Source organism: Podarcis erhardii (genome assembly GCF_964252035.2).
Source record: "Podarcis erhardii genome assembly, chromosome: 14".
Taxonomy (NCBI): domain Eukaryota; kingdom Metazoa; phylum Chordata; class Lepidosauria; order Squamata; family Lacertidae; genus Podarcis; species Podarcis erhardii.
In genome coordinates, this window is record NC_138503.1 from 27,590,051 (window position 1) to 27,601,245 (window position 11,195).

Here is an 11,195-nt window from a genome sequence, read left to right on the forward strand (position 1 = left end):
GTGGGGTGGAAGACACAGTGGCAGTTGCCCTGGGTGCAAAATTTCAGCACCTGGTGCTGCCTTAATACAACCTCAGGTTGAAGTTGCTTCAGGTTGAGCGCTTTCGGGTTGCGCTCCGCGGCGACCCAGAAGTAACAGAACTTGTTACTTCCAGGTTTTGCTGCTCGCGCATGCACAGACGGTCAAAGTGACGTCACGCGCATGCGTGGAAGCAGCAAATCGTGACCCACGCAGACGCGCAGTCGCAGGTTGCATTCGCTTCAGGATGTGAACGGGGCTCCGGAACGGATCGCATTCACATCCTGAGGTACCACTGTACAGCTTCATACTTCCATTGCTGGGCTCTGTTAAAAATGGCTTCTCCATGCGAACCAGAAAGTGACCTCTCCAGACAATGGAATAACTCTTCTTTTCATGTCTCTGCAGCTGCCATCTCCTGGATGACGTGGGTCCCGTTAGGCAGTTGAATGTGCCTGTGTACTCCACCCATTTCTCTCCCACCCACCCACCCCGCTGTGCAGCCCCAGGTGCTGGCAACCCACGCTACACCACTGGCTGTCCTTATCAATGGTTGGTAAAGAAATGGTTCCTCCATGACCTGGACCTGTGGGAGCAACAAACTACAAAAACAAAGCAAAACAAAAAACAGGCTGACAGTTTTTGAAAGACCTGGAAGGAGTCTGAGGACTGTGTTTGGACTCTGAATATACTAACAAAACCTTGTGGTTCCTTCTGTTTCCCCAGGACAGCATTCTATTGCCTTGGAATAATCAGCACTGTTGGAACTACAACTCCCATAATTCCCAGCCATCTTAGCCAATGGTCAGGGGTGATGGGAGTTGTAGTCCAAAAAAACATCCAGAGGCCTATCAAAGAACACGGCATAGAAAACCTGGTGAGGGTGCAGTAAACGTTGGGTGTCTATTGGAGTGGCTTAATGCCACACCTTCCCTTAAGTCCAACCTGTATATTTCTAAATAAACCTAAATGTTACAGAATGCTAGGAAGCTTCCAGTAATCTCCTTCCAAGGGAAATAAAACTTGGGCAATAATATATAATAATAATATTTTTTAATTTATACTCTGCCCATCTGGCTGGGCTTCCCCAGCCACTCTGGGCGGCTTCCAGAAAAATATTAAAATACTATAATACATCAAACATTAAAAGCTTCCCTAAACAGGGCTGCCTTCAGATGTCTTCTAAAAGTCTGGTAGTTGTTGTTCTCTTTGACATCTGGTGGGAGGGCATTCCACAGGGAGGGCGCCACTACCGAGAAGGCCCTCTGCCTGGTTCCCTGTAACTTTGCTCCTTCAAATATACTGGACCGAGGCCGTTTAGGGCCTTAAAGGTCAGGACCACACTTTGAATTGTGCTTGGAAACGTACTGGGAGCCAATGTAGGTCTTTCAAGACTGGTGTTATATGGTCTCGGCGGCCACTCCCAGTCACCAGTCTAGCTGCCGCATTCTGGATTAGTTGTAGTTTCCAGGTCACCTTCAAAGGTAGCCCCACGTAGAGTGCATTGCAGTAGTCCAAGCGGGAGATAACCAGGGCAAGCATTGCATTGCTGAAATTTCTCACCTCTTGTAGAATTGGGGATGCAGCCACTGGGGTCATCCAAAGACACATTTAGCACAATGGTGCCGACATTATGGGACACAGTCCCTTTGCACATGCAACATGCATCTCTGATTTCTGATGCATGTTCGCTATTTCCTCAACGCTTGCTTTTCAAGGTTACCTGGTGTCTTGAAAGAAGTTACAAGAAAATAAGACTATGAATTTATTTATGTTTGATTTCTTTATGTTTGTTTGTGTTTTGTGATGTGTTTGTCTTTTAATTATGTGTTTTAAAAATTGAATAAAAATTATTAAAAAAAAAAAAATCAAGGTTACCTGGTGTCTTATTTCTGCCAGTCGATACAGAGTTGAATTTTACCTGCATTGTTTTACTGATTGTATTTTTTAAAAAGTTGTGCGCCACTTTGAAAATTTGGTATTTGAGGTTTGTAAGTTTTGCAAATGCAATAATGAATAAATACGTGAAAGGGTGTGAGTGATCACCCAAATCCTCTCCCACCTTTTCCTCCTCTATTGCTCTCTAACTTTGGGAATTTATGTCTTCTGGTGAGTGAAAGCAGCGGAGCTCGACAAGATCTTACCTCCTGCCTTCTTGTTGCACCTGAAAGCCATTTAGCAGAGCTCTAAATAACGATAATAAAGATAATGACACTACATGAACTCACCGGGGTCTGCTAGAGACATTAAACTGGGGCGAGTGATCGGTCTCCCTGCCGTAAGCCTTTGGCAGCCTGTCTCGGCCTCACATTGTTTAATCTGCGCTCTCCCCCCCCCCTTGCCTGGCTTGCGAAAAAGAATCTATTATGCAGCACCAGACTATCAGCGCCGTCTTTACTGGCAAGAGCAGGCGGTGGGACGGCTCTTCCATCGCAAGACGTCAATTTCAAAGGCAGTGGAGCTTCATTCCACTCAAGAAGAATGGTGGAGATTATTTGTCTTGGCTGCGAGCCCCTGATGAGCTCAACCGAAAAAACCCACATTGAAAATGCTTCTGGATTTGGAGCAGAGACGCAGTCTCAGAATCCAGACGCTTTGGGTCAGACCAGGCATGTCCAAAGTCCGGCCCAGGGGCCACTTGCGCCCCCTAGGCAGCTTTCAAACGGCCCCCAGTGCCTGCCCACCAAAGCCATTTTCTTTTTGCTGGCTCATCATGAGCTCTCCCCTCTGCATGGGGGCCATGGCTAGCCCTGCGTCATTAGGGAGTCGAGGCTGCATCACTCCTTGGGTCGACCAATCTGGCCAGCCGGGGGGGGGGGGCAGGCAATGGCTAAATAAATAAATAAATAAATAAATACTACAGTACACGTTCGGGATGTTGATGCTGCAGCGATGCCGGTGGCAGAGGGGCCGTCGCCACCACCTTGATCCAGTGCTCTATTTATGTATAGGATAAGTAGGCTGTAGCCTAGGGCCTGTAAATCTAGGGGGCCTCGCCAGCCTGTCTGCTCCCCAGTGCCACAGTCTCTCCTCTCCCAAAATTGCAATCCCAAGACTTCATGCGAGGGCAGGACAACTTGGGCCTCTAAATCTAGGGGGGCTCGCCAGCCTGCCTACTCCCTAGTTCTGCAGTCTCCCCTCTTCCAAAATTGTAAACCCAAGACTTCATGCAAGGGCAGGGCAACTCAGGCCCAGCAACTATGAGACTCAGGGCTAGCCCAAATTGAAGCAGTGAGGTGCAACTTGAATTTTTTTTTTTGTAGGGCCCCAGTTCACAGCCAAAGTCTGCAAAATCTTATAGATATAAATAAAATCTATCTAGATTGCCCTAGTGCGGGGGACCCCTTAGTAGTGGCACACGGGGCCCAGTTTGGCCAAATTGCTCCAATTGCCTTAAGGTTGGCCCTGATGAGACTGTGCAGGGTTTGGACTGACAAACCCAGCACCTTCTAGGTCCCTGGTGTCACTATTCAGAGTACAGACTCAAGGACTTGTTATGGAAATAAGGGGGGGCCCTTATTGGTAAACAGTTTTGTCATCTCTTCCCCACCAAACCCTGAGACAATGAGCCCAGCCACCTTTTATTCACAGTCGCATAAGCACTACGCTACAACATGGCCATAAACCTGTATGTTCAACAGCTGAAATATACACCCAATATGTAGCAATGGAGATTTATGTTACTGCTTTATGAATGAACACTGTGTTTTATGAATGGACTCTGTATTTTGTGAATTACCTAAGAGCCACCAATAGGGAACTCTAGAATCTGACAGCTAACCCATTGGGTACTAGCAAACAGCGATCCCTATTGCTGAAAGCAGGTAACCAGCAGGGAATGCTTCAGCTCAGCCTTTGCACTGTTGACTGAACACCCCCTGCTGTGCAGACAATGGAGAAAGCTCATAAATTGTATCCCTTCTGGCATGCTGGCCAACTCTATTACGCTGGTATAAACCTTGGTGCACCAGAAGCCCAGAATAGCAGCAAATAAAATCTGCTTGCATGTCAGTGACTGATAAGACTTGTCAACCAGTTCTTCCAAAGTCTTCCTAAATAATAAAGCTCCAAAATACAGGCGAAAAGAGAACAGGTCTGGGAAGAGTGAGGCATACAATGGGCACCACCAGTGAAAAGGCCCTGCTCCATGTAGCTCCTGCCCTGTGATTTGATAGGGTGCCTTCTTGCCCTCCTTCTTGACATGGAATGCTCTCTATTGGAGTCTCCAAGTCCAGTACAAAGACTATAAGAAGGGAGAGCAGGGACCTTTAAGTTCACAACAGCTGCTAAGCAAGCAAGCAAGCAAGCACACAGGTCACCTTTGTGACAGTCAGGAGGCCTATGTCCTGGCCAGGCCTGCACCCAATCTTGTTTCTGTACAATCTTGTTTGTCCTCAGTAACCAAAATTATATTATCGACATATACAAGCAGAAAAGTTGTTTTCCTTCATTTGAAAGGAATCATACAAAACAAAATGGCACTAATAAAGAAAAATTCCAGGGTGGCAACAGAAAGCAAACTAAAAATGCTTTTGCCGTTCATCAAAATTATCCAACAATATCAAGTTATAGGAAAACAGGTAGAAATACTGTTTGTAATGAAGTGAGAGCATTAGTTTACTTGCTCGAATTAACAAATAAGAAAGTTTTGAGAATTTAAAGTAGATTACTTAATTGAGAAGGGGACTGTAACAAAAACACTGGGGCCTAATTTAAATAGTAGAGTGCCTGGTATCTGGTGGGCAAACAAAAGCACTTGTCAGGATAGCTATGAGATTCAGGTGAGGCTCAGATGCCTTGTCAATCCAGCAGGTATATAACAGGACGGCCCGGCCTGCCCAGCTATGAGATTCAGGTGAGGGACAGATGCCTTGTCAATCCCAACAGGTATATAAGAGGACGACCCAGCCTGCCCAGGCCTCCAGCCTGCCCATCTCAATTGAGATGAATACATTGTAAAATCTCAGTTAATGTCAGTTGGTCTAAATCAGGTATAAATATATTTGGACACAACAATATATTTTGGACACAACAAGTATACCTGGTGTTATGTTCCTGTTCATATGTTGTGAAATGTTGATAGACAACCTTTATTACTGTGTAATGTACTTTACAATGTTCCTGACATATATTTCAGCTTTCTGGATTTATTTTTCAGCTGGCCTTCAGATATGAGAAGCAGAGTGATTTAACACCTGAATAGATTTGTCATCCATGTGACAAAATGAAAAGTATGCCATTTGCAATAAACTTTGCATAAAATCTTCGCAAAAAAATTGCATTTAATTTTAATGATTCTAAGAATGTCAGGCAAAATGGTTGGGCCTCGTGCATGTTCACTTCATCAAATCATGCCTCAGCTCTCATGCTGTCTGTAGCTGCTGCTGCTGCGCATGTTGTAGTCTCCATCATCTGGGACAACAAGTTGACAAAGGCTGCTGTAGAGTCTCAGGAGTTGAAGGAGCCCAGGAAAGGAGGTGCCAATAATAATGGAGAGCCTGTTTCTTTGAAGTTTGACCACAGTCACTCTTCTCTTCTGTCCCCTCAACTCCTAAGTGTAAATGTAAGTTAAACCCAACAATTTCTGTGGGGAGCAATCCTAAAAAAGGCCGGCCCTCATGCATGTTCACTTCATCAAATCTGGCCCTCTTTGAAAAAAGTTTGGACACCACTGGGTCAGACACATTTCCCTCCAGCATCCTCAAAACGACCTCTTGTGGAAGATGCTGGTATTTCCCCTGTTTGGCGCTGTGTGTCGCCTGAAGTTCTGTCGCTCTCCTGCCGTGAATGGAACGTTTCTGTTTAAAAAGCGAGGGTTGGCTCTGTCGCAGGAGGGATTCAAGTGCTTACAGGCATTTTCAGTTGACGCAGTTAAAGTGGCTTCTTATGAATTGATCTTAGAGTGGGGGTGGCTTGGGGGTCTTGAAGCACAAACCCCTGACCCCCAACATGGCTTCTAGAAGACTATTTGGGGAGTGTTTGTAGAGATGGATATGCAAATGAAATCCCTTCCAGCCGCCTTGTCTGTTTGCTTTGGTTACATTTCCCCCTTCAATCTATCTATCACTGTGAGCTTGGCTCTGCAAAGAAGACTCTGCAATGGGCTCAGCCAGGACCTGGACACCTGTCTCTCTGGTAAATCATCTCATTTGGTGCCCATCCCTCCAAGGCCAGAGTTAACACTTACGGTGCCAAAACACAGGCAAGAGATGTCCATTCAGAAGACATCTCCCTCCTCCTTTGCTATGACTAATCTTCAACAAATAGGCAGGAAGTATTACAAAATCATCATCATCATCATCATCATCCTGTGTCCAGGCAGAGAAGTTACTGCAGCGATGCTGTTCTGTCTCCTGCATGTGGTGTGAATGATGGGATTAACAATTATGTTGTTGCTCCGTGTCTAGTTTCTTTTTAAGCCATGATTTTATTGCTAATCAGAATATGTACATCACATGCATTTACAAGGCATTCCATTGTCTCTCTTGCTCCTAATTCTTAAAAAAAGAAATTATTTAAAAAGCAAAACCAAAAAGGCAAAGCAGTATATTTCTCCCTTTCTTTGTAACACATTTTTTTTTAAGCAAGGGGGCAACTGTTTAGAGAGAAATGACTTTCTGACTTTTCTGAATAATGCCATTTCAGCTTTCTTCAACTTGTGCCCTCCCAATGTTTTCTGCTGAGGCTGATGGGAGTTGTAGTCTGCAACATCTGGAGGGCAACAAGTTGAGGACATCTGATCCATTCTGTTTCTGTGAATCTATGTTGGAGGTACTGCTTTTATCCATATATGCCTATGCAAGTTGACTGACACATTTTAGGAGTGGCTTTTCTAGCTCCCAAATTAGATGATTATGGTCACACAAAAACTTTTTTAGGTTTAAGCTATACAAACACACAGTTTCAGGAGAGGAAAAGCCAGGCTCACAAGGATGAAGGCAGCTCTCCAGATTTTGACTCAGGAGGAAGGAATGGTGGTCACTAACTCGGATGGCTTTGAAAGAGAATTAAACAAATTCATGCAGAAGAAGGCTATCAGTAGCTACTAGTCCTGATGTCTGTGTTCTACCTCAATTGTCAGAGGCAGTAATGATTCTGAATACCAATTGCTAGGGATCACAAGTGTGGAGAGCGCTGTTGTGCTCAGGATCTGCTTTCAGGATTCCCACTGGTTGGTCACTGTGAGAACAGGGTACTGGATTAGGTGAGCCATTGGCCTGATCCAGCAGGATCCTCTTATGTGTCTGGAGGCGGTTGGAGGATGGATGGTGGCTAACAGATTGAGGTTGAATCCTGACAAGACAGAAGTACTGTTTCTGGGGGACAGATAATGGGTGGGTGTGGAGGACTCCCTGGTCCTGAATGGGGTAACTGTGCCCCTGAAGGACCAAGTGCACAGCCTGGGAGTCATTTTGGACTCACAGCTGTCCATGGAGGCGCAGGTCAATTCTGTGTACAGGGCAGCTGTTTATCAGCTCCATCTGGTACGCAGGCTGAGAACCTACCTGCCCGCGGACTCACCAGAGTGGTGCATGCTCTAGTTATCTCTTGCTTGGACTACTGCAATGCGCTCTATGTGGGGCTACCTTTGTAGGTGACCCAGAAACTACAAGTAATCCAGAATGCGGCAGCTAGACTGGTGACTGGGAGCGGCCACCGAGACCATATAACACCGGTCTTGAAAGACCTACACTGGCTCCCAGTACGTTTCTGAGCACAATTCAAAGTGTTGGTGCTGACCTTTAAAGCCCTAAACGGCCTCAGTCCAGTATACCTGAAGGAGCGTCTCCACCTCCATTGTTCTGCCCGGACACTGAGGTCCAGCTCCGAGGGCCTTCTGGCGGTTCCCTCACTGCAAGAAGCCAAGTTACAGGGAACCAGGCAGAGGGCCTTCTCGGTAGTGGCGCCCGCCCTGTGGAACTCCCTCCCACCAGATGTCAAAGAGAAAAATAACTACCAAACTTTTAGAAGACATCTGAAGGCAGCCCTGTTTAGGGAAGCTTTTAATGTTTAATAGGTTATTGTATTTTAGTGTTTTGTTGAAAGCCGCCCAGAGTGGCTGGGGAAACCCAGCCAGGTGGGCGGGGTATAAATATTATTGTTGTTGTTGTTGTTGTTGTTGTTATTATTATTATTATTATTATTATTATTATTATTATTATTATTTTCTTAAGACTTTTCCCTAGGGCTATGGGTCAATGCCTTCATGTACTGAGAGATTCCAAAACTCAATGTTGAACAGAGCACTTCCAATGCACAACTCATGCTCACACCAGCCTCTTTTCTCCACCAGCTCATATTGTATATAGCAGTTGCAACATCTGGTGATCTGGTTAGTTGGAGGGGGGGGGGAGAGAATAACATTTTCCTAATTTATAAAATGTTGTGGTTGGAGCATTCCAAAAAGGCCATCTCCCCACACCATGGGAAGGTGTCTCGACAGGCTGCTGCAAATGGGAAACAACTGTGTGTATTTAACCTCCTAAAAATAGATAATCTGGAAAGGCCCCCCCTCGCTGGCTTTCTCCCCCTATAAGAGCCAGTCTGGAGTCACATGAATAGAACACTTTGGCAGACCTCTGTCTTGCTTTGGTGGGTCCTTTCCTGGCCAATGTGCTTGCCAGATGCTCAGGGCAAATTCAAAGGAAGATCGCCTCTCATCTAAGAGAAATAGGAGCAGATCCAGGCCACTTCTGCCCTCCAGTTGCCCACCTGGTCCTACCAATCATTTCTCTCTATTTCCTGCACCCCATCTTTCTAGAAAAACAAGCCATTTATTGATCTATTGGTTTTAAAAAGGAAACAGGACATTCTATCCTTGCTCTTCCTGCTTTCAACCGCCTTGCCATATTTTATCTTTATTAAACTTTCAGGCAGATGATAAATCATTAAAGTGTGTGTGTGTGTGTGTGTGTGTGTTTTGTGTGTGTGTGTGTGTGTGTGTGTGTGTGTGTGTGTGTGTCCCGTTAAGGGGTGGCGCAATCTTTCTGGCGGTGGCCTGTGAACACTCAGCTATCAAACATTGTCCCTGAGATGACAATACTGCCCTGCCCAGGGTAGCAAAAGTGTGCTTCTTTCCCTTCCAAAGCTGGATTGTTTTTTCTTTTTCTGAGTAGCTGGTGATAATTACTGCTTCACAAGATATAGTGATGACCTGCGGAGCAGGGGGCTTTTATATAAGGCTCAACCTAAAACTGGTTGTTGCTGAAACAGCACCAGAATGTTCTCTTACAGGAGTCAGCCTGAGCCTTGCAGAAGTCCTGCCTTCTAATGAGGTCAGTACTTGCCTCAGAACAAACAGATTTTGTGGGTGCCTTCAGGCAGATCCTCACCATATGTGTAACACCCAACACACATTACAAAACACCTGTTAAAGGTAAAGGTAAAGGGACCACTGAGCATTAGGTCCAGTCATGGCCGACTCTGGGGTTGCGGTGCTCATCTCACTTTACTGGCCGAGGGAGCCGGCATACAGCTTCTGGGTCATGTGGCCAGCATGACTAAGCCGCTTCTGGCGAACCAGAGCAGCGCATGGAAACGCCGTTTACCTTCCCACCAGAGCAGTATCTATTTATCTACTTGCACTTTGACATGCTTTCGAACTGCTAGGTTGGCAGGAGCAGGGACTGAGCAATGGGAGCTCACCCCGTCACGGGGATTTGAACTGCCGACCTTCTGATCGGCAAGTCCTAGGCTCAGTGGTTTAACCCACAGTGCCACCCGCGTCCCATAAAAAACAACACCTGACTTGCCCCCAAAGAATCCTTGGAAATGTAGTTTTCCCCTCACCAAGATTCAAGCATCCTTAATGAACTACAGTTCCCAGGATTTCCTTGGGGGGAATCATGTGCTTGAAATGTGCATTGGGTGGACTTTGAATGTATGGCATGCACCTGCCACTGTGGCGTAGTGGTTAGTGTGCTGGACTAGGATCTGGGAGACCAGGGTTTGAATCCTCACTCAGCCATGAAGCTCATTGGGTGACTTTGGGCCATTCGCTGCCTCTCTCAGACTAACCTACTTTGCAGGGTTGTTGTGGGGATTAACTGAAGATGGGGAGAACCATGTGACCACCTCAAGCTCCTTGGAGGAAAAGGTAGGATAGAAATGAAATAAATATATGGTATATCCCAGGATAGCCCCTCAAGTTCTCCTGCCTTGGCCTAGACAATGCTCTTTCTACCAGCTGAGCCTGAATGGCTGGCAAAGAATCTACTTTTGCATTGTGTGAGGAATAGCTTCCTTTTGTGTAGTCTTCTGCCAATCATTCAGGACAGACAAAAGACTGTCCTTCTTCACACACCACATGGTTAAACAATGGAACTCACTCCCCCAGAAGGCAGTGATGGCCAACAACTTGGATGCTTTTAAAAGAGGATGGGGCAAATTTATGGATGAGGGAACTATCGATAGCTACTAGCCACGATGGCTATGCTCGGCCTCCATGACTGAAGGCAGCAATGATTCTGAGTTCCAGAACCACAGGAGAGGAAAGTGCTCTTGTGTTCGAATCCTGCTTGCTAGTTTCCCACAAGCATCTGGTTGGCCGCTGTGAAAACAGGATGCTGGACTTGGTTGGCTCCTTTGACCGAGTCCAGCTGCATGTCTGTGTCCTCTATCTTTAGTTTAACAGGACAAATGTCCCAGTTACAGATTAAAATAATGATAGGGCCGGCTCAAGACCTTTCACTGCCTGAAGCAAAGCCCAAATATACTCAGCCCTCTATACTAGGGTAGGGTTACTGGATGTCCTTGTTTCTCGGGGACAGTCCCCGGATTTGCAAATCTGTCCCCGAAGAAATTCCATCCCCAGAATCTCCCCAGATTTCATAAAATGTCCCCAGGAAATGTGGCAGCGGCAGTCTCAGCAGCCTGGAGCCAGGCTTCATTGAAAAAAGAGGTGCACCGCTCGATGAGGGCCACAGCTCGGCTCGGGAGAACTTCTGGAGCGGTAAGCTGCTGGGTCCACCAGCGTCCCCCTTTGCCTCCCACTGCCTCTGCCGCCTGGCTCCTTCTGCAGGCCACCCTGGAGGGGGAGGGAAGCCCTGGGAAGGAGCCCAGAGCTGCTGGAGTGAGGGGGCCAGAGGAGGCTCCGCTGCTACGACTGTTTGTACCACTATGGGTGGCAGGCAGGGCTTTCCCCTTCTCTCCCTTCGGACCTGTAATGTCAGGACGAG